This window comes from Triturus cristatus, chromosome 3_2 (assembly GCF_964204655.1).
Source record: "Triturus cristatus chromosome 3_2, aTriCri1.1, whole genome shotgun sequence".
Lineage (NCBI taxonomy): Eukaryota > Metazoa > Chordata > Amphibia > Caudata > Salamandridae > Triturus > Triturus cristatus.
This window is the reverse complement of record NC_140584.1, coordinates 1,163,593,722-1,163,616,309: the sequence shown is the minus strand read 5'-3', so window position 1 is coordinate 1,163,616,309 and position 22,588 is coordinate 1,163,593,722. Positions and strand designations below refer to the sequence as shown.

Below are 22,588 nucleotides of genomic sequence, written 5' to 3'. Positions count from 1 at the left end.
AGGGGCAGAGAGGAACTGATAAGGAGAGCGCAGAGCAAAGGAGATGAGAAAAGAAGAAATGTGGCGCCAAGGAGGGAGCTCAAGAGATGAACAGAGAGGGCGTGTGGCCGCGATGGGAGGGAAGTAAAGAGAGGGGGGGGGGGGGGTGAGCGTCTGAGGGAAGGGGAACAGAGTGGAGGGAGAGAGGAGCTCAGAGCGCGGATGCTACCAGTTCCAGCCGCCCCTCTCCTGCTCTGACCGTACAAATGACACACCCTGAAGAGCTAGTGACCTTTTAACCCCCGGAGCCGGACGCAGGGCACCTCCGAGAAAGTGAGCAGCTGGCGGGGTGATCTTGACACCTCTGGGTAGCCGGACAAGCAGGAGAGCGCATGGGCAGGAACGGCTTAGCCCCGACCCCACCCAGGAGGATGAAGTGAGCAGCAGCCCGGCACAGGTGAGTGCCAGAGTCTCGAGAGCCCCTCATCACCCCTCCCCCCACCCCCCTCGTCCTTCACACGCCATAGCGCCTAGAGCTGGTCCTCCTCGGACCGTGTGCTGTACAAATGCCCTGATTGAGTATTTACTCACTGTCGGATTCGTGGACTCGTTGTTGACTCACTCGTTTCGATACCCTCTACTCTACTTTCTCAATACTCGCTCTCCCGGGTCACTATGTCAGTCACACACATTCACTCGTTCGCTCACTCCCTTCTCTCGCCACTCACGCATCCTAAGTGAGCCGCCCAAACCAACACACAGCGGGACTCCCTCCTTTGGTCACGCAGTCACTCACATGCTGTGACCCCCTCACCCCACACACACACACTACTTCACTCACAGCCTCATTCATTCACTCGGCCACTACAAAGACAAAGCCCATCCTACCTGACTCCCTCCTCAAACTGACTACCTAACTCTTGAGTTTTGACTGAGTTCCCAAGGTTTACTGCAGGGTAAGCACGAAAGCGTAGATTTGGCGGCGAAGGCCCCTGCCCCGCACCCACCTCAGCGCGACTGTCCGCACCTTCGGGGTTCAGTCTGGAATTTGGCATTTCTAGCTCAGAGAACACATCTTTCCCCTTTAGACAAACCCCTTCGCCTGCCCATGAAATATGAGGGGTTCGACCCTCTTTGCCCCCTTTCCTTCCCCTCCGACAGTAAACCCCTGGCTCTGCCTCGTTCTTGTTTCCAAGACTGGACGCTGCATGTACAACGTGTGTATGTGTGTTGGACGCCGTGAGTGTTAACCAGATCCTTACACCGCTATCCTCTGAAAGACACTCACAGCCCCCTCCTCCCATTTCCTCTCCTCACCCCTAACATGCGGTGCAGTGTGCTAAGGGGCCTTCTTTCTGCTTCTTGAAGTGCACTTACACACTGCTGTCTCGACGAGTGCTGTGAAGTGTGGTATTATCCAAGCCCTAGTGAGGTTACTAAAACTATGGGGCATATACAAGCCCCTGTCGCCACCACAACGTCACTTTTACGGATGTTGTAGCGGCGATAGGGGCTGCGCCTTATGTACAAGGCAGCGTTAGTGGCTTAACGCTGCGTTGTAAATAAGGCCCCCTTTCATGATATGGTTAGTGTGAAAGGGGTGGGAAGTGGGCATTCCACCGTAACACCCATTCATTTTGACGCTGTCAAATATTTACAAGGGTGGCGTACATTGGAGGCAGCGCCAAAATTAAGACCAGGAAAAACCTGGTCTTAAATTGGCGAAATGAGGAGAAATGCGTTATTTCTCCATGTTTTTTGCTCTTTCCATGTGTGCTGCCTTGTACAGTACACATGGAAAGAGCAAAATGCCATGGCTTGTTTATATACAGGAAGGTGTCCCTTCCTGTACATAAACAAACCTTTAAAAAAAATGCCATTTTGTCACTTTCATGTTTGCTGGATGAAGCAGCACGCATGAAAGTGACAGAATGGCGTTTCAGGATTCTTTATGTGCAGGAAGGGACACCTTCCTACACATAAACAATCCTCCCCTGCACACAGACACTCTTGCACTCTGGTGCAAGGGTGCCGGCGTTGGCGGTAAGTTGCTAAACTTAGCGCAATTGCAGGGGGAAATTTAAGGCTGCACCACATTCTTGTAAATACGGTTCAGCCTTGCGTTTCAGAAGTGGCGGAGCGCGGCGTTAAGCCTTGTACACATCCCTCTATAGGTTTATTTCAGCCAGTTCTCCAGCCCTTTGCCTGTGCCCCTCTTTCATATTTTCTTCTGCCCACAAAAGCATAGGGCAGTGTGGGGTCACCCAACCTTAGTGATGGGCTCCCTTCACCGTGAGTGATGGCATTCTGCCCTTTGACAAGCAGCACATCCACACGTAAAGTAGTTCCTGGGCGTCCTGCCGCATTTTAAGGGCAGGATGACACACGTAGGCCATTTGGCCTCTAGAGTACTATTTTGATTTCAACAGTTTGTGTTCTAAAAAGGCACAGCTTTTCGCGTTCTTCATTAATACCGCTGTTAGCCCCCCTCATGGGACTAGAAATGGGAGAAAAATACACAGAAGAAAAAACATTAAACGTCATCTTTTGCAGGAGAAGTTGCCAGATTTTCCAAGGGTCTCCCATTGGCAGGAACTTTTACCCCAATCCCTGTGACAGCACATGACCTCCTGGCATCCACCCTCCCTCAGCCATAGGAGACTACAGCTGTCTCACCCCTCCACCCCTGTTTGTCTAAAGCACACCCTGCCCTTTGCAGCATGATGGGAACTCATGACAGATTGTGGACATCCAGGGATGTTAGCTGAAGGGACACATATGCCTACCCTCAGTCTTCAGAGTGTACGCGAGGGGACAGTAACACCCGTGTTCACCTTATATTCAAAGTATTTCTAATTCTAACCCCTTCACTGTTGATATTGTAATGTTCGAGTACAACTGCTTTAAATTCTATCTCGGCCACTGGCGATGTGTAGTGTTGTACAGAAAATAAAAACACCCTGTTAGACCTGGCACCATTTGTGTGGGTCTCCCTTCCATTTTTCGCTTTTGTCTCCTCTGTGTTTGCCGGTGTTAGATGCTCTGGGCGCTGTGCCACTGCCATTCAGTGCCACAGCGCGAATGCTCCCTATTGTAAATTGACTGTATGAATTGGTATAATCCTAATTGACCCAAGGAACATGATAGGAAAGTCGAATTTAGTATGCCTGAGCTCCAAATATTAAAGTGCATCTTTTAGTGACGATTATTTTTATATTCTGTGTTTAAAACTTCCACTTTTGGGAAGTAGGTATTTTCTTGCCTAAGCCTTCCCGTGTGCTCTGCTGTTATGTGCATTGGCTGTCTGGTTTTGGAGGGTCAGGACAGGCTGAGACCGACCTGGATTGAATAGAGAGATCTGCAGTTGGAGTATGGGGAGGGGTGACCCTTTGATCTGAGCAGGGCTGTGCCTGGCAAGGTGAATGATGGCTCCACCTCCCACTGTGCGTCTGATGGCAGACCCCATCTCCCTGAAAGGCAGTATGTAGCCTCCTAAATAAAGTGCTCCAGGATGACACCAAACTGGTTCTGGCTGGGTTAAGTGATTTGTGACTTTTTGAGAACAAAGACTTTTGGGGTATAAAGATCTGTGCTAAAACCCCTACACAGTGTGTTACTTCTGGATGTCAAGACAAACCTCTGTCCGTGTAACGAGAGGGAAAGGACTTTGAAACTTTTATCCATCTTGCTGAAGCAACTACCCAAGGGCCTGATTTGAGCTTGCCTCCTGCTGAAGTCTCAGGGACATTAGACTTCACCCATCAGCTGTCCGGATTCCTATTTGAGAGGGATTCTACTCGCAGGTGAGGCCTCTGTGGAGAATTCCAGAGCTTCTGGTTCTACTGCGGGGAACGTGGAAGTCATGGTATCGCTAGTATGGGCCGCTGCAGCTGAGGAGCTGTGCCGCTGAGTGCCCACATTTGCCGTACTATGAAAATCATCGTTATCGCTATTGTGGGCCGCCGCAGCTGAGGAGCTGTGCCGCTGAGTGTCCGCATTTGCCGTCCTACGAGAATCATCGCTATTGTGAGCCGCTGCAGCTGAGGAGCTGCTTCGCTGAGTGCCCGTATTTGCCGTCCTACGAGAATCATCGCTATCGCTATTGTGGGCCACTGCAGCTGAGGAGTTCTGCTGCTGTATGCCCGCACTAGTCACCACTTCGAGGATCTTGCTATCACCTGCGGGTGCCGCTGGGTGCCCGCCTTTAAGCCCTGCCTCAGGATTATCGTGAGTGCACGCCGTGGACCGCTACAGCGGGGAGCTGTGGCCGCTGAGAGTCCGCCTGTCATCACCACGGCTTCCTTGTGAGGCTGCGTGCTGTGCCCCTTTAAATCTCAGGTACATTGTGCATCACCGGGTCGCGTGGACCCTGGCCTCGAACTAAGTTCGTTCCACATGCTTTTTGGAGTGCCTCTATTGCTTTGAAGTGAATTTGTAATTATGTGCATTGTGGTTTCTTGATCGCTTTTGAACCTTGTGTTAAGCCTATATAAAGATACTTATTTTTCTATAGCTACTTGTGTGGTGTCCCTTTGTAGTATCTTCACTGCGTTGTTGTGTATGGTCATAAATACTTCACACACTGCCTCTGAGATAGGCCTGTCTGCTCGTGCTACGTTACCACAGGGTTGAGCAGGGGTTATCAAAGGGTGTAGCAGTCTTACTCTGACTTAGGAAGAAGGATCCCTATTTGGACCTCGGCGCAGGCCGCTGCCAAATAGAAATCCCCATTTTTAACACACCCAATAAATCATGTTTAAAAATATATATATTTTGGGCACCCATGGTCCAGGTGTGTTTGTGGCAGCAGGTTGAGGACCCTTTCCACATTGTGGGCATCCTTTTCACAATGATGGTAATCCTTGACACACTGAGGCATCTGTGGCCCCCACCCCTGCTGTAACACTGGTGCCTGTATTGTGGGGGTGATGTGTGGCATACTGCGGGCATGCATTGCATGATAGTGCCTGATCTCACATAATGTTGGCTTTACCTAATGGTGGTAATTCTTGGCATATCTCAGACCACCATGGTATGATGGTGCCAGGGCATGAATGTAAACCAGTTTCAATACATTAAAGTTCAAGCAGCCTCAGGCTGGGAGACCAGAGGTCACTGCTGGTGAACACACCTAAGGTGTGCACTAGTAAACATGCTCAGCTAATCCGCTCTACAAAACCCAGCGCGAATGCATCTTTGCCAATGCTTGGTGTTGGAGAGTGGGTTGAGCAAGGCAAAAACAATTGCATTTTCAAATGCTTTATTTACGCAGCGCTTTGTACAAGTGTGAAACCTGTTTCAAGGCACTTGCCCTTTTGTCATAGATAAGAGAACAACACAACAAGACAGACGGTCCAGGTGAATAAGAGACAGACCTGAGGGGACCCCAATGAAGGGGGCTGTGTCTATGTGATGATGCTATCAGTAACTGAGAGAGAGGGCATCCTGTCTGCAGAAGCCAACAATGCGCCTACCCACAGCTCACCTGATGTGTTTAGTTTTAGAAGGCATGATATATTGAGCTGGGAAGGGGCAGAAATGGGTAAAGTACACTGCTGTAGGAGACAGACGGGCATGTGTGGCTACTAAGAAGTTTCCAGGAGACTAGAAGTGAGCTTTAAACTGCATTGAGCGTGAATTTGGTTCATGGGTTAGAGTTGCTACAAGGATAGCCTTTGATACATGTGTGAGTAGGCATGCCGAAGGGTGAGACTAGTAAGTCCTGGTTGAGGGATGACCAGGATGTTGGTAGAAAACAATGAGGTCAGTACACAGGTAGATAGAGACGGATACTGAAGACAGGTAGGACGCCCTACCAGAGTAACGGGATGGCAGACCTTTCAGCATACTGGAAAGTAGGAAGAAAGGGCTACAGAAGGCCTGTCAGAAGACGAGTAGGCAAGTAAGGTTGCAGTAGGCTTAGCAGAGACAAGTAGGCAGGAAAATATGTGTACATGAGGCCTTTAGGAACACTGGTAGGGAGAAAGCAAGCAAGAGGGTCGGTAGGCCTATTCTATAAGAAAACCTGTAGGTTGAAAGAAAGATAGAGGGTTAGTATGACTATCCTATGAGAAGACCTGTAGGTAGGAAGAAAGAGGGTTGGTAGGACTATCCTATGAGAAGACCTGTAGGTAGGAAGAAAGAGGGTTGGTAGGACTATCCTATGAGAAAACCTGTTGGTAGGAAGGAGTGTTGGTAGGACTATCCTATGACAAAACCTACAGGGAGGAAGACAGATAGAGGTTTGGTAGGCCTATTCTATAAGAAAACCTGTATGGAGGAAGAAAGACAGAGGTTTGGTAGGCCTAGTCTATAGGAAAACCTGTAGGTGGGAATAAAAAACATAGAGGGTTGGTAGGCCCATCTTATGAGAAAACCTGTAGGGAGGAAGAAAGATAGAGGTTAGGTAGGCCTATCCTATGAGGCGACCAGTAGGTGGGAAGAAAGATAGATGGTTGAGAGGCCTATCCTGAGATCAATAGGTAGGAAGAAAAATAGAGGTTTGAGAGGCCTACCCTATGAGATCAGTCGGTAGGAAGAAAGATAGAGGGATGGTAGGCCTATACTATGTGAAGACCTGTAGGAAGGAAGAAAGATAGAGGCCTACCCTATGAGAGACCAGTATCAGGGAAGATAGAGGTTTGAGAGGCGTACCCTATGAGATCAGTAGGTAGAAAGAAAGATATTGGTTTGGTAGGCCTATCCTATGAGACCAGTATGTACGAAGAAAGAATGAGGGTTGGTAGGCCTATCCTATGTGAAGACCTGTAGGTGGATGTATGATGTAAAATGTAAATGTAAATTGATACTTGTATAGCGCACTACTCACCCGCAAGGGTCTCAAGGCGCTTGTACGAATACCGCTGTGGAACCCATCCTGGCTTTCCCTGTGAGGCGTCCACTCCTGGGCACCCCCAAGGTGGAGGCCAGGCATCCTTAGCGTTGTGGGGGCCGTTGTGGAGATTAAGCAAGCTATTGCCCAGAGTTGCAGAGTGGGACTCCATGATTGGAATGGCACCGAGGAGAGAATTATCAGGTCCGTGGAATTTTTGAGCCCAAGACCCGCCAAGGCGGGGAATTGAACCCTGGTCCCGGGCTAGACCTCTGCATCAGGGTCTGCCGCTCTAATCATTGAGCCACACTTCTCCATGATGATGTAACAACACGTACCATTACAACGCGGTATGTTACATCGCGGTTTTAACAACGGGAGGGCGCTGGACATAGGAATAGTGTGAATTACTATTCCAACTCCAGTCTACGTACAGTAGGGAAGGTGTTGGAAAGTAATTCACACTATTCCTTATCCTACAGCGCCCTCCAGTGCAAGTCGGTGTAACGACTTGCGTTGTTAAAACCACGATGTAACCATACCGCGTTGTAATGGTTGCGTGGTAAAGGATGTTTCCCCCTGTAGGTAGGTAGAAAGATAGAGGTTTGAGAGGCCTACCCTAAGAGATCAGTAGGTAGGAAGAAAGATAGAGGTTTGGTAGGCCTATCCTTTGAGAGACCAGTCGGTGGGAAGAACGATATAAGTTTGAGAGGCCTACCTTATGAGATCAGTAGGTAGGAAGAAAGATAGAGGTTTGGTGGGCCTATCCTATGAGACCAGTAGGTAGAAAGAAAGAGGGTTGGTAGGCCTATCCTATGTGAAGACCTGTAGGTAGGAAGGAAAATAGAGGGTTGGTAGGCCTATCCTATGTGAAGACCCGTAGGTAGGAAGAAAGATAGAGGGTTGGTAGGCCTATTCTATGTGAAGACCTGTAGGTAGGAGGAAAGATAGAGGGTTGGTATGACAATCCTATGAGAAAACCTGTAGGTAGAAAGAAAGAGGGTTGGTAGTGCTATCCTATGAGAAAACCTGTAGTTAGGAAGAATGAATGAAATAAACATTTATAGAGTGCATAGCTACCCTGAGGCATCCCAGCGCTGTTTGCGGACGCTGACTACGATAACACCTCTACTGGGCAGAGATTTGGAAGAGCCAGGTTTTAAGTAATTTCCTGAAAGACAGATGATTGGTTTCCTGTCGTTTGTGGGGGGGGGGAGGGCATTCCACAATTTAGCATTATAGGAAAAAGAGCGGCCGCTGCTTCTTACTCGCTTTATTTTTGGCACTGTTGCGAGCAACATGTTTGCTGAGTGGTGGTTTAGGGTGGTAAGGGATGATCATAGATTGGGTTGATCGCCGGTCCCTTGCCCCCGAGAGACTTATGGGTAATACAGAGTGCTTTACATTTTATTCTTTCTGATATTGGTAGCCAGTGTAAAGTTTTCAAAGCAGGTTTGGCCGATTGCCGATAAGGGAGACCCAGAAGCAAACGGGCTGCACAGTTCTGAATGATCTGTAGTCTAGTTATCGTGGCCTTAGGCGCTCCTAGATAAAGTGCATTTCCATAGTCCATTCGAGAGAGAATGAGAGCTTGGACGATTATCCTTCTTGCCGGGAACGGGAGGAGAGGAAGAACTTTCCGAAGCATTCTCATAATCCCATACCATGTTGCGGACAGTTTGGTTGTTTGGTATCCAAAGGTCAGGGTGCAGTCCAACCACATGCCCAAACTTTCGATCTGATTTTTTTGTGGGGGAGCAGGGCCAAAACAGTTTGGCCATAATAACCCTATGTTAGAAGTTGGGGAGTTGCATAGGAGCATGAGCTCTGTCTTGTCTCCTGTTAGACCCGGCTTCCTGGGCACCAGGGCACTCAGGGGTAAATGTGCTCCAATCGCATCAACTGGAGTGTTCCCCACTGGTGTCCTGGGGCCGCAGTACTAGTGGACCCAAAACTGGATAACCAAGTACTCCTCTCCAGCACTTGACTCTCTCAAGGTAGCGAGACAGAGCAGTCCAAGGCTTACTCAAGGAGGTGAGGTGGGGTCAGACATTCAGAATACAGTGCACACCGTACCACCAGCTGATAAACTCAATGTCCAGTCAGTGCTTTACTTTTTATAAAAGAAAAGTACTTTGATACACACAAGATAATTATGCTACACGTAAAACTAGGATAAACAGTGAAAACCAGATGTCTCTACAACCCTCTGGGACAGAGTTCTGACCCCAAACAATATTATAGCGCCTAGACGCCAAGCACTATAAAAACACAGTTAACATGAAAACACACAATAAGCATTGCATATTACAAACCATGTTACACGGAGCTTCTCTCATTCCCTAGAGCCTTGATACCAATCTTTGGATTGAAAGGATATAGTTTCAGCATATGATGTGAAGTCAAATGTTCTTGATCAGCCCCATAACCCCCACCCAAAGCAACAGAAGTGCCCTCCCGTCGTGAGGACACCGCTCTAGTGGTGTCAGGGATCTGACCACAGGTGCCTGATGTCTTGGCACAGTTTACTGGAGTCCCACTAGTCCAGTAGCCACTGGCTAGCTGTAAGAGGGTAGTGGGTGGACAAAGTGCCAGTTCACCCTGATACCCCCAGAGATCACAAAAAGAAAGGTGGGGGCCTGTTTTACTGGGCTCTATTCCCAGCTACTGCTTGTACAGGCTCCCACAGCGCAGGGGTGGAGGTTAGAGGGGACTTGATCTCACCTTCAAGGACTAGAATCAAGCTTCCCCCTCTCTGGCTCCCTTGATGTGCTACCAGCTTCCTTGATGTGCTGCAAGCTTCCTTTCCACACCAACTCCTGTGATGTGCTGTAAGCTTCCTTTCCACACCTTGGGCAGCTCTCTGCAATTTCCTTGTTCAAAAGCGCACGCTCCACAAGTCTCACAGAAACAGCTGGTCTCCAATGTTACTGATGCGATGGATTCTCATTGAACTCTTGGCAGCAGACTCCATCCGTCATAGAGAAAACTTCCTTAAGTTCCAGACGCAGTGAACAATATCTTATCTCCCGCCTTCACACTGCAGGTTGCGCCTGGCTATCTTCAGATGGACCTGGTGTGGCCACCTCTTCAGTCATAGACCAGTCTTGAACAACAGCTGACCACTCAGGCCAGACTTTTATCACCTCTGATTGATAGACTCATCCAATTAGAGGGTCTGCTACTTTTGCATCCTGAATACACCTCCAATCACAGACCCTTCATGGCATGTTCAATGCATGGCTAAAGCATGCACAATTTACCTCCATGTTTTTCTGGTACCAGCCTGTGCATCCCTAAAGAGGAATTTTAATTAACTCCAGCCCAGGAGGCACTGACCAGTGGGGGGAGGGTCCTCTTAGCAGAGTTAGTGCAGCTAAACCCAGATAAGAGCTGAGTGTCTATCCCAGCCCACCAGGCCTTTTCAAGGAAGTGGGAAGGGGCACGGGGGGAGCTGGGATGTCCAGCAGAACAGCTTGCATTCCTCACACTGGCTCAGCTCACCATTCTTCCCCAGTACACCCACGGGCTCTCAAACACACGTCAGGCAGACAAAGGCAACAGTACCACAGGCATGACAGACTGCACAGACTTGGTCCGGAGGGTGCCTAGAGCTCACCCCTCCTGACTATAGATTTATTGCTGCCACCACTGTCAGTCTACCACAGCCTGGATAGAGAGGGCAGTAGCCACTCTCTGAAAAATAGGGGTGCACTAGGCATGCCCCCTCGACCTCAGAGCCAAGCTCTAGGGTCTCAATCCATGTAAACAGGGAGACCCTCAGTGGACATGTATGATTGTCATGCTCACTGAGGTAGGGATCTAGAAACCATACAGTAGCTTTTGAGTGACTTGCCTGGAGATTAGCATAAGGCAGGGGAAGCGCTCTCTCCAGGGGTCATTCAAGAGATTGAAGCCACAGAGTGGGTTTCTCCGGTAGTTATGGCCCGGAAGGCCAACGGAGAAGCCAGATTGTGTATTGATTTGAGAGAATTGAATAAAGCTGTGATTGTGGATCATTATCCTCTTCCAAACATTACTGAAATGTTATCCTCGTTAAATGGGGCCACACACTTTTCTACGCTAGACCTATCTTCAGCCTACCATCAGGTCAGACTCTACCCCTCGTGCCAAGATTTGACGGCTTTCATCACGCCGTTTGGCACCTTTAAATTTCTTAGAATGCCTTTTGGTCTAATATCAGCTGCATCAGTGTTTCAAAGGGTGATGGAGAATGCGTTAAGGGATGTTGGTGGAGTCAAAATTTATCAAGATGACGTTCTTGTGTATGGGTCGAGTTTGAGAGAACACAATGAAAGGATGAATCAAGTTCTCTCTAGGTTGGAGGATTCTGGTCTCACCCTCAGATTGGACAAGTGCAAATTTGATGTAAAAGAGATTGAGTACCTGGGGCATGTAATTTCAGGGTCAGGAATCAAGCCAAAACCTTCTCTGGTAGAAGCCATTTGTAAGTTGAATTATCCTACGAGTAGAGATGAACTCACCAAATTTTTGGGGATGGCTGAGTTTTATAATAAATTTGTTCCCGGTTTTGCTCAGAATACTGAAAAGATCAGGGCATTGCTAAAGAAAGGGAGTGAGTTCAAGTGGGATGATTCTTGTAATGCTGAGTTTGATTTGATTAAGGAGTGTCTGAATAGAGCTCCAGACCTTTCCAGTTTTGACCCTATGAAAGAGTCTTATGTGATGACTGATGCCAGCTCAAAAGGACTGGGTGCGGTGTTACTACAGTCTGGTGAAGCAAGGGACAATACTATTTTATTCATATCCAGGCCTCTTAGAGGCGCAGAGTGTAACTATTCTGTGGTTGAGAAAGAGGCTCTAGCGGTGTACTGGGCTGTTCGTAAACTGAGGAAATTTTTGTGGGGTAAAGAGTTTGTTGTAGTCTCTGACCACAAACCGTTGAAAGAAGTTTTTGGAAAAAAGGGGATTGACCGTGTGTCACATAGGATAAGGAGATGGGTTGTGGCGTTGCAGGAGTTTGAATTTGATGTTCATTATTTGCCAGGGGCTAACAATATTCTTGCTGATTGTTTGTCAAGACTTGGTGGCACCACGGTCTCTGATGAAAATGATGATGAGGAAGATTACTTTCTTGGCGAATGTTCTGGGGATGAATGGAGTGTGTGTTTAGTCACCCAGGGGGTGGTTACTGAAGAAGAATGGAATGCAGTAATGAGGGATGATGCTGTTCTTCAGCGTGTGGTCTGTTTTGTCCGTGATGGGTGGTGTGAAAAACACATGTGTGATGAGGAGATTAAAGGTTTTTGGAATGTTAAAGAAGAGTTATCTTTTTCAAATGGGCTTCTCTTTAGAGGAAGTAGACTGGTCGTTCCTGGAGCAGTGCGCCAAAAGTTAGTTGAGAGTGGACATTCCAGTCATATGGGCATTGCAAAAACAAAAGAGAGACTGAGGGAGGTTTATTGGTGGCCTGCAATGGACACAATGGTTGAAAGACTGGTGCGCGCGTGTCCTCAGTGTGCGGGGAGTGACAAAGTTCTTAAATGCAGGACTCAACCTATGCTTATCAGGAAGCAGGCAAGTGGTCCTTGGACTGACATAGCTGTTGATATTCTTGGGCCGGTCAAGGTGAAATCTCGAGATCAGTATGTTTTGGTCTGTGTGGATATGTTCTCGAGGTGGCCAGTCATTAAGATAGTAAACAGTGTGGACTCTGCTGCGGTCATTAACTTTCTCGATGACCTATTTTCTGGTGAGGGTTTGCCAGCATCTGTGTTGACTGACAATGGTGTGCAGTTTGTGTCCAGGATTGTGGAGGAGTTTCTCAGTGAAAGAGGAATTACACATAAACGGGCTTCCTTGTATCATCCCGAATGTAATGGTGTGGTTGAGAGGTTTGTGAGGGTGCTCAAGGAGGCCATGCAATTGGCGTTAATGTCTGAGTATGACTGGGAGGAGGCGGTCAATAAAAAAGTTTATGAGTATAGGGTCACTCCTCATTCCTCTACTGGAGTATCTCCTTTTACTCTTTTTAGAGGAAGGGTGCCTAGCACGCAGGTGAATCCTCTTTGGGTGACATCAAGAAGGTTGGAAACAGGTGGTGTTATTGACAAAACTGAAGGTTGGAGGGATCGTGAGATGGATAAAATGATAAAAAGAAAGGAGTTGTATGACACCAGGAAGGGTGTTAAAAAAACTGTTATTCAGGTGGGTGATTGGGTCAGAGTAAAGCTGCCTGAAAGGAAGTTTGGGAAGTCTAAGTTTGGTCAACCTATTAAAGTAACCAGACTTTTAGGTAATGCTGTCAGAACTCAAGATCATAGAGTTTGGAATCTTAACAGGATTGCAAAATGTCCTTCTAGTTGTGTGGAAGAAGGTTTGTCTCATGCATCACCAGTTCCCTCTCTTCCCTCACTCCCGGTATTGTCGAGACCTGTCAGGTTGAGGAGAGTTCCTCAACGATTTCAAGATTAAGTTTTATTATTTTGTATGGTACTTTTTGTTTGCGTGGTAATTTTGGCTTTGGGTTTGTTTCGTTTGGAAAAGAGGGAGGTGATGTAGAGTTCTAAGTGAAAAGAGGGAGGCAATGTGGCATTCTAGAGTGTGTATATGTCACCTGGCTATGTCATGCTGGGTTGATGCATTCTAGTGTGGAATGCATCTGAAGGAGAATGTTACCTCTTGAATACAGAAAGTCAGTTGCTGTTAGGAGTTGAAGGATGGGGTCTCTTGCATATCTCCTACAATAAAGAACCTACAAAGCTTACCTTGTTCCTGTCATCTGTTTCCTGCATCTTCATTACTTCACTTACCCTTTGAGATCAGTAGGTAGGAAGAAAGATAGAGGTTTGGTTGTACTATCCTATGAGACTAGTAGGTAGGAAGAAAGATTGAGGGTTGGTAGGCATATCCTATGTGAAGACCTGTAGGTAGGAAGAAAAATAGAGGTTTGAGAGGCCTAACCTATGAGATCAGTAGGTAGGAAGACAGATAGAGGGTTGAGAGGCCTATCCTTTGTGAAGACCTGTAGGTAGGAAGTAAGATAGAGGTTTGGCAGGCCTATACTATAGGAAAACCTGTAGGTAGGAAGAAACATAGAGGGTTCGTAGGCCCATCTTATGAGACGACCTCTAGGTAGGAAGAAAGTTAGAGGTTTGGTAGGCCTATCCTATGAGAGACAAGTAGGTGGGAAGAAAGATAGAGGGTTGAGAGGCCTACCCTATGAGGTCAGTAGGTAGGAAGAAAGATAGAGGTTTGATGGGCCTATCCTATGAGACCAGTAGGTAGGAAGAAATATTGAGGGTTGGTAGGCCTATCCTATGTGAAGACCTGTAGGTAGGAAGAAAGATAGAGGGTTGTTAGGCCTATTCTATGTGAAGACCTGTAGGTTGGAATGAGGATGGAGGGTTGGTAGGACTAGCCTATGAGAAAACCTGTAGGCAACAAGAAAGATAGAGGTTTGAGAGGCCTACCCTATAAGATCAGTAGGTAGGAAGAAAGAGAGAGGGTTTGTAGACATATCCTATGAGACCAGTAGGTAGGAAGAAAGAGAGAGGGTTGGTAGGCCTATCCTATGAGACCAGTATGTAGGAAGGAAGATAAAGTGTTGGTAGGCCTAGCTTATGTGAAGACCTGTAGGTAGGAAGAAAGATAGAGGGTTGGTAGGCCTAGCCTATGTGAAGACCTGTAGGTAGGAAGAAAGATGGAGGGTTGGTAGGCCTATCATATGAGACCAGTATGTAGGAATGAGGATGGAGGGTTGGTAGGCCTATCCCATGGGAGATCATTAGATAGGAAGAAATAGCAAAGTGATGTCTATCAGACCTGTAGTTAGGAAAACATTCATGTGGTTTGCCTGTGGTTGGATTCGTAGGTAGAATGAAAGAGAAACAGTAGGCCCTTCAGAGGGCCTGAAGGTGATAAAAAGCAAGGACAGTAACCCTACCAGAAGAGTGGTAGGTGTGGAGAAGGAGGTATAGTACATCTATCAGAAGGCTGGTAGGTAGGCTGAATGGGGTACCCTGCGCCCCTCAAAGGACTGGTACCTCAGAGGACATACTGGAGTCCTGCCAGAAAAACAGTGGGTGGGAAGAAACGGATATGGTAGAACTATTAGAGGAATGGTTGGGAGGAAGAAACAGACATGGTTAGCCTGTCAGAAAATGGTGGGTAGAAAGAAATGAATGTGGTAATTCCATCAGAGGTCTGGTGTGTAAGAAGAAACAGGTATGGCGGTCCTATCAGAGAAATGGTGGGAAGGAAAAAACAGGTTTCGTCAACCTATCCGAGGACCAGTAGGTATTAAGAAATGGGTATGATAAGCCTTGTAGAGGACCAGTAGGTAGGAGGAACCGGTATGGTAAGTTTCTGGGAAGCCCAGTAGGTAGTAAAAAACGGGTACTGTAAGCCCCCTTGGAGGACCAGTAAGTAGGAAGAAATAGCCATGGAAATCCTATCAAAGGAATGGTATTCAGGTATAAGGAGGTACAGTAGGTTTATCAGAGGAGCGGTTGCTATAAGGAGGTACGGTAGGTCTGTCAGAGGAGCGGTAGGTATAAAGAGGTACAGTAGGTCTGTCAGAGGAGCGGTAGGTATAAGGAGGTACGGTAGATCTATTAGAGGAGTGGTAGGTATAAGGAGGTACGGTAGGTCTGTCCAAGCAGCGGTAGGTATAAGGAGGTACGGTAGGTCTGTCAGAGAAGCGGTAGGTATAAGGAGGTACGGTATTTCTGTCAGAGGAGCGGCAGGTGTAAGGGGGTATGGTAGGTCTGTCAGAGAAGTGGTAGGTATAAGGAGGTACGGTAGGTCTGTCAGAGGAGCGGTAGGTATAAAGAGGTACATTAGGTCTGTCAGAGGAGCGGTAGGTATAAGGAGGTACGGTAGGTCTGTCAGAGGAGCGGTAAGTATAAGGAGGTACGGTAGGTCTATCAGAGGAGCGGTAGATATAATTGTAATTGTAATTGTAATGGTATTTGTAGAGCGCGATTGCTGCCCATGGGCGTCCAAGCGCTAAGCTGACCAGAAGTGACGGAGGAGGTGCTATGGTACAGTGGGTTTGTCAAACAGCCATGTTTTTAAGTTTTTACGGAATGATAGAAGATTTGAGTTGGACCGGAGTGGGAGGGGGAGGTCGTTCCAGAGCCTGGCGGTATTCAGCGAGAACATTCTTCCCCCTGCTCTGGCTCGCTTTACTCTGGGAATGACGGCAAGGAAGGCCTCCTTTGATCGTAGGTTCCGGTTGGGATGGTAGGGGTTAACAAGATTTCTGTTGATCGCTGGGCTTGTGTTCCAGAAAGTGCGGTGCGCCAGGCACAGTGCTTTGAAGGCTATCCTCTGCCTCACTGGCAGCCAGTGGAGAATTTTTAGGGCAGGTTTAGCAGACTGGGTGCGCGGGATTTCTAGCAAGGAACGAGCTGCACAGTTCTGGACAACCTGCAGTTTTCGAAGTGTAAACTCAGGTGCCCCCATGTATAGGGCATTGTTCGAGTCAAGGCGAGACTGGATTAGCCCTTGGACCGCAACCTTTTTGGCTTCTAGTGGCAGCAGTGGAAGAACCTTCCTCAGGGTTCTTAGAAGGCCAAAGCATGTGGCAGATAGTTTAGTGGCCTGGGTGGAGAAGGAGAGTTTGCTGTCCAACCATACTCCCAGGCTCTTCACGCTTTCCTTTGGGGTGGGGGGGGGACCCAGTGCATTAGGCCACAGGGAGGTGAATGGAACTGGAGAAGGTGGGCCTAGGAGCATGAGTTCCGTCTTATCTCCATTTAATTTAAGGGAGGAGTTGGTCATCCAACCCTTTATGTCCTCTAGGCAGTGTAGCAGATCGGCAGGGGAGCACTTGCTGTTCTCGGTGGCCAGCGAGACCACCAGCTGGGTGTCGTCGGCGTATGACACGATTTTGATGCCATGTGGTTCGACGACACTTGCCAGCGGCCTCATGTAGACGTTGAACAGCACAGGGCTCAGGGAAGAGCCCTGTGGTACTCCGCAGCTCAGGGGTTTGCTTGAGGATACTGTTACACCGTCGGAGATCTGAAACGACCTCCCAGACAGAAAGGATTCCAGCCACCTTAAAGCGTCACCTGAAACTCCGATGTTATGGAGACGGTCCAGCAAGGTGGAGTAGCTGACCGTATCGAATGCGGCGCTTAGATCAAGGAGGATCACTGCCACTGATCCTCCTTGGTCCAGAATCCTTCTAGTATCTTCGGTGACTGCTAACAAGGCGGTTTCTGTCCCGTGTTGAGGTCTAAAACCTGTCTGAGATGTGTGTAACAGCGAGTGATCCTCCAGGTACTGCACCAGCTGGGCATTTATGTGCTTCTCTAGCACCTTGCTCGTCCAAGGAAGGAGTGAGATGGGACGGTAACTTGACAGATCGTTTGGGTCTAGGCTCGGTTTCTTTAGCAGTGCCCGTACCATGGCCTGCTTCCAGGCAGTGGGGACAGAGCATGCAGAGATGGACGAGTTCAAGAGATCCAAGATTACAGGCAGGATGGTTTTACTTGCCTGCATCAGGATATCTGGAGGGGCAGGGTCACGGGGAGATCCCGACTTGACCGCACGGGCCACTTTGCCTAAAGTGTCGAGGTCAAGGGGGAGAAAGTGCTCGAGCGACGGCTGGCCTGGACGGGGGGGTGGTCTGAGGCGAGATGGTTTGAATGCTTCCGGGGGGGTAGCTGCAGGTGGAAAGGTGGAATAAATTTTTGAAACTTTGTTATGGAAAAAATCTGCAAGCTCGTTACATTGCTTCTGGGATTTGATAGGGGGGGGAGCCGTGGTGGCGCTAGAGCATTGTTTTATAATTTGGAAGATTTCCTTAGGTTTGGACTTCGCTTCCATTATTTTCTCTGAAAAGTAGGTAGCCTGGGCTGCTCTAATCCCTTCTTTATATACCTTGATGGCCTCTTTATAAGAGGTCTTCTTTTCTGGGAGGAAATCTAGGCGCCAAGCTCTCTCTTTTTGTCTGCAAGTGCGTTTTAGCTGTTTTAGAGAGTCAGAAAACCATGGGGCAGATTTCTGAAGTCTCTTAGAGGAGGATTTACGCATCGGGAGAGTGGAATCTAATGAACGGGTGATCCAGTCTCTATAGATGTCATTTCCCACATTAGGATCCGAGCAGGGGGAGGGGCAAGTGGAATCCAGTTGGTGCAGCCAGGATTCCAACGGGAGTTTTGACCAGTTCCTCCTGATGGTCACTTGAGGGGGTACTTGGGGATTTTTATAAGTGGCCCACGAGAAGGGGACCAGAAAATGGTCTGACCACGGAAGGGGGATGGGTGGATCAACCGTTAGGTCCAGGCAGTTGCTGAAAATGGGGTCTAGCAAATTGCCTTTTCCATGGGTCGGAGCCGCCACCAGCTGGGTGAGTTGGAGGGCCTCCAGATCTTCTAGTAAGTTCCGTGCGATGTGATCAGTAGGGGAATTAAAATGAAGATTGAGGTCCCCCAGAATCGTGTGGTTGGCTGATGTGAGGGTTCTTTCCGCAATGATTTCTGGCAGGGACCTGTGGAACATGTTTGCAGGTTCCGGGGGGCGATAAATCAGGGTGCCTGAGAAGGAGTTGTTTGCATCGAACTCTAAGCAGAAAGTTGCGCTTTCACAGTCAGGGATAGTGTCTGCCGAGAAACGGCATTGGTACTGGCTTTTCAAGATGATCGCCAGACCTCCGCCTCTGCCGACCGGTCTATCCACTCTGAGAATGTGATAACCTACGGGTAGTGCTCGCACCACGTCTGGATCGGAGTGGGCAGTGAGCCATGTTTCTGTCAGGAAGATTGCGTCAGGCTTTTTCTCCTCGAGCAACATGGCAATCTCCGTATGGTGTTTCGGCAGAGAGCGGCAGTTTAATGCAAACATATGGAACACCTGTACCTTTGCCGACGGAGTTTTGCGGAAGAGGTGCTTGCATCCCTGACATGAGCTGGGTAGTTCGGTGGGGACATATATAAGAGGGCATTGGGAAGTACAGAACCTACCTATTTTGTGTAGGGCCGCCGAGCTATAAGTCCTGCTCTGGGCGGGGAAGGGGCCAGGGGTTGTGGCCCTGGGTCCCGGCTGGTCGCGGACGGGCGCAGACGGGCTTGCCTTTGGCGCGCCTTCGGCGCGCAGACGGCGCTCCCGCTGCGCTCGTCCGCTGCGCTTCCTGTAGATGCACATTTGTAGGGCGAGGGGGCGTGGCCTCTAGTGGGCGTGTCCGGCGAGCGCGCCTGCTCTGATGGCGGCCGCTTTGTTATTGTAGTAGCGCTACAGCGTATGCACCGCTGAGTGCTTCAGGGGGTCTTTTGGCAATTCAATTGGTTTAAAAAAAACACAGATTTAACAAGTGACACCACACAAGATTTAAAACTTGGATTAGCCAAGTGTTCCTCGTTCAGTACCTCCAGCTCCCGGCTTCCGCCTCAGGACTGGGTCAGCTGATCGGTCGTTGCGCTGTGGAGCAGCGTTTATGTAGTCAAGGGGGCGTGGCCTCTAGTGGGCGTGTCCGGCGAGCGCGCCTGCTCTGATGGCGGCCGCTTTGTTATTGTAGTAGCGCTACAGCGTATGCACCGCTGAGTGCTTCAGGGGGTCTTTTGGCAATTCAATTGGTTTAAAAAAAACACAGATTTAACAAGTGACACCACACAAGATTTAAAACTTGGATTAGCCAAGTGTTCCTCGTTCAGTACCTCCAGCTCCCGGCTTCCGCCTCAGGACTGGGTCAGCTGATCGGTCGTTGCGCTGTGGAGCAGCGTTTATGTAGTCAAGGGGGCGTGGCCTCTAGTGGGCGTGTCCGGCGAGCGCGCCTGCTCTGATGGCGGCCGCTTTGTTATTGTAGTAGCGCTACAGCGTATGCACCGCTGAGTGCTTCAGGGGGTCTTTTGGCAATTCAATTGGTTTAAAAAAACACAGATTTAACAAGTGACACCACACAAGATTTAAAACTTGGATTAGCCAAGTGTTCCTCGTTCAGTACCTCCAGCTCCCGGCTTCCGCCTCAGGACTGGGTCAGCTGATCGGTCGTTGCGCTGTGGAGCAGCGTTTATGTAGTCAAGGGGGCGTGGCCTCTAGTGGGCGTGTCCGGCGAGCGCGCCTGCTCTGATGGCGGCCGCTTTGTTATTGTAGTAGCGCTACAGCGTATGCACCGCTGAGTGCTTCAGGGGGTCTTTTGGCAATTCAATTGGTTTAAAAAAAACACAGATTTAACAAGTGACACCACACAAGATTTAAAACTTGGATTAGCCAAGTGTTCCTCGTTCAGTACCTCCAGCTCCCGGCTTCCGCCTCAGGACTGGGTCAGCTGATCGGTCGTTGCGCTGTGGAGCAGCGTTTATGTAGTCAAGGGGGCGTGGCCTCTAGTGGGCGTGTCCGGCGAGCGCGCCTGCTCTGATGGCGGCCGCTTTGTTATTGTAGTAGCGCTACAGCGTATGCACCGCTGAGTGCTTCAGGGGGTCTTTTGGCAATTCAATTGGTTTAAAAAAAACACAGATTTAACAAGTGACACCACACAAGATTTAAAACTTGGATTAGCCAAGTGTTCCTCGTTCAGTACCTCCAGCTCCCGGCTTCCGCCTCAGGACTGGGTCAGCTGATCGGTCGTTGCGCTGTGGAGCAGCGTTTATGTAGTCAAGGGGGCGTGGCCTCTAGTGGGCGTGTCCGGCGAGCGCGCCTGCTCTGATGGCGGCCGCTTTGTTATTGTAGTAGCGCTACAGCGTATGCACCGCTGAGTGCTTCAGGGGGTCTTTTGGCAATTCAATTGGTTTAAAAAAAACACAGATTTAACAAGTGACACCACACAAGATTTAAAACTTGGATTAGCCAAGTGTTCCTCGTTCAGTACCTCCAGCTCCCGGCTTCCGCCTCAGGACTGGGTCAGCTGATCGGTCGTTGCGCTGTGGAGCAGCGTTTATGTAGTCAAGGGGGCGTGGCCTCTAGTGGGCGTGTCCGGCGAGCGCGCCTGCTCTGATGGCGGCCGCTTTGTTATTGTAGTAGCGCTACAGCGTATGCACCGCTGAGTGCTTCAGGGGGTCTTTTGGCAATTCAATTGGTTTAAAAAAACACAGATTTAACAAGTGACACCACACAAGATTTAAAACTTGGATTAGCCAAGTGTTCCTCGTTCAGTACCTCCAGCTCCCGGCTTCCGCCTCAGGACTGGGTCAGCTGAGGAGGTACTGTAGGTCTATCGGAGGAGTGGCAGGTATAAGGAGGTACGGTAGGTCTGTCAGAGGAGCAGTAGGTATAATGAGGTATTGTAGGTCTATCGGAGGAGCAGTAGGTATAAGGAGGTACGTTAGGTCTGTCAGAGGAGCCATAGGTATAAGGAGGAACAGTAGGTCTATCAGAGGAGCGGCAGGTATAACGGGGTACGGTAGGTCTGTCAGAGTAGCGGTAGGTGTAAGGAAGTACGGTAGGTCTCTCAGAGGAGTTGTAGGTATAAGGAGGTACGGTAGGTCTGTCAGAGGAGTGGTAGCTATAAGGAGGTACGGTAGGTCTGTCAGAGGAGCAGTAGGTATAAGGAGGTACAGTAGATCTGTCCAAGGAGTGGCAGGTATAAATGAGGTACAGTAGGTCTATTGGAAGAGTGGTAGGTATAAGGAGGTATGGTAGGTCTATCAAAGGAGCAGCAGATATAAGGAGGTACAGTAGGTCTGTCAGAGTAGCGGTAGGTGTAAGGAAGTAGGGTAGGTCTATCAGAGGAGTGGCAGGTATAAGGAGGTACTGGAGGTCTGTCAGAGGAGCGGTAGGTGTAAGGAGGTACAATAGGTCTATCAGAGGAGCGGAAGGTATAAGGAGGTACGGTAGGTCTATCATAGGAGTGGTAGCTATAAGGAGGTACGGTAGGTCTGCCAGAGGAGTGGTAGCTATAAGGAGGTACGGTAGGTCTGCCAGAGGAGCGGTAGGTATAAGGAGGCACAGTAGGTCTGTTGGAGGAGTGGTATGTATAAGGAGTGGCAGGTATATGTGAGGTACAGTAGGTCTATTGGCGGAGCGGTAGGTATAAGGAGGTATGGTAGGTCTGTCAGAGGAGCCGTAGGTATAAGGAGGTACGGTAGGTCTATCAGAGGAGCCGTAGGTATAAGGAGGTACGGTAGATCTATCAGAGGAGCCGTAGGTATCAGGAGGTACGGTAGGTCTGTCAGAGGAGCGGCAGGTATAAGGAGGTACGCTAGGTCTGTCAGAGGAGCCGTAGGTATAAGGAGGTACGGTAGGTCTATCAGAGGAGAGGTAGGTAGAAGGAGGTACGGTAGGTCTATCAGAGGAGCGGTAGGTACAAGGAGGTCCGGTAGGTCTATCAGAGGAGCGGTAGGTATAAGGAGGTACGGTAGGTCTGTCAGAGGAGCGGTAGGTATAAGGAGGTACAGTAGGTCTGTTGGAGGAGGGGTATGTATAAGGAGTGGCAGGTATAAATGAGGTACAGTAGGTCTATTGGAGGGGTGGTAGGTATCAGGGGGTACGGTAGGTCTGTCAGAGGACCTGTAGGCTCAGGCAACACTTCCTGCCAAGTGGTGAAGCTGGCATCGGAACGCTGGCCTTCTTATTTCCTCAGCTGACAGTTTTATCTTCAGTGCCTGTCTCCTCCGCACCGCTTTTATTGTTATCTGTTACCTTAAAATCACCGCAGCGCAGCCGCTGCCGCCTTTGAGTGCTCAGTTCCACTCTGACGCCTTGGGGCATGTCTTCCCAGCTCTCCAGGCTCTAGGACTTTGTGTAGGAGAAAAATGACCAGGAAACTCTACTCTGCGTTGCAACTGTGGCACAATAAATAATGCAACAAAATTATCTGACAAGTTCGGAAACCGGAAAAGGATGTTGTGA

At 49.1% G+C, this 22,588-nt stretch overlaps 1 protein-coding gene across 2 annotated transcripts in view; it reads left to right on the top strand.

Moving 5' to 3' along the window:
- The first annotated feature begins 146 nt into the window (after window positions 1-146).
- The window catches only part of GPBAR1 (G protein-coupled bile acid receptor 1), a 115,547-nt gene continuing 93,105 nt past the window's right edge, over window positions 147-22,588 (top strand). For both annotated transcript variants that reach the window (XM_085650020.1, XM_085650019.1), the window contains exon 1: window positions 147-436. The gene's annotated coding sequence lies outside the window, so the exon portion shown is untranslated. The remainder of the gene's footprint in view (window positions 437-22,588) is intronic.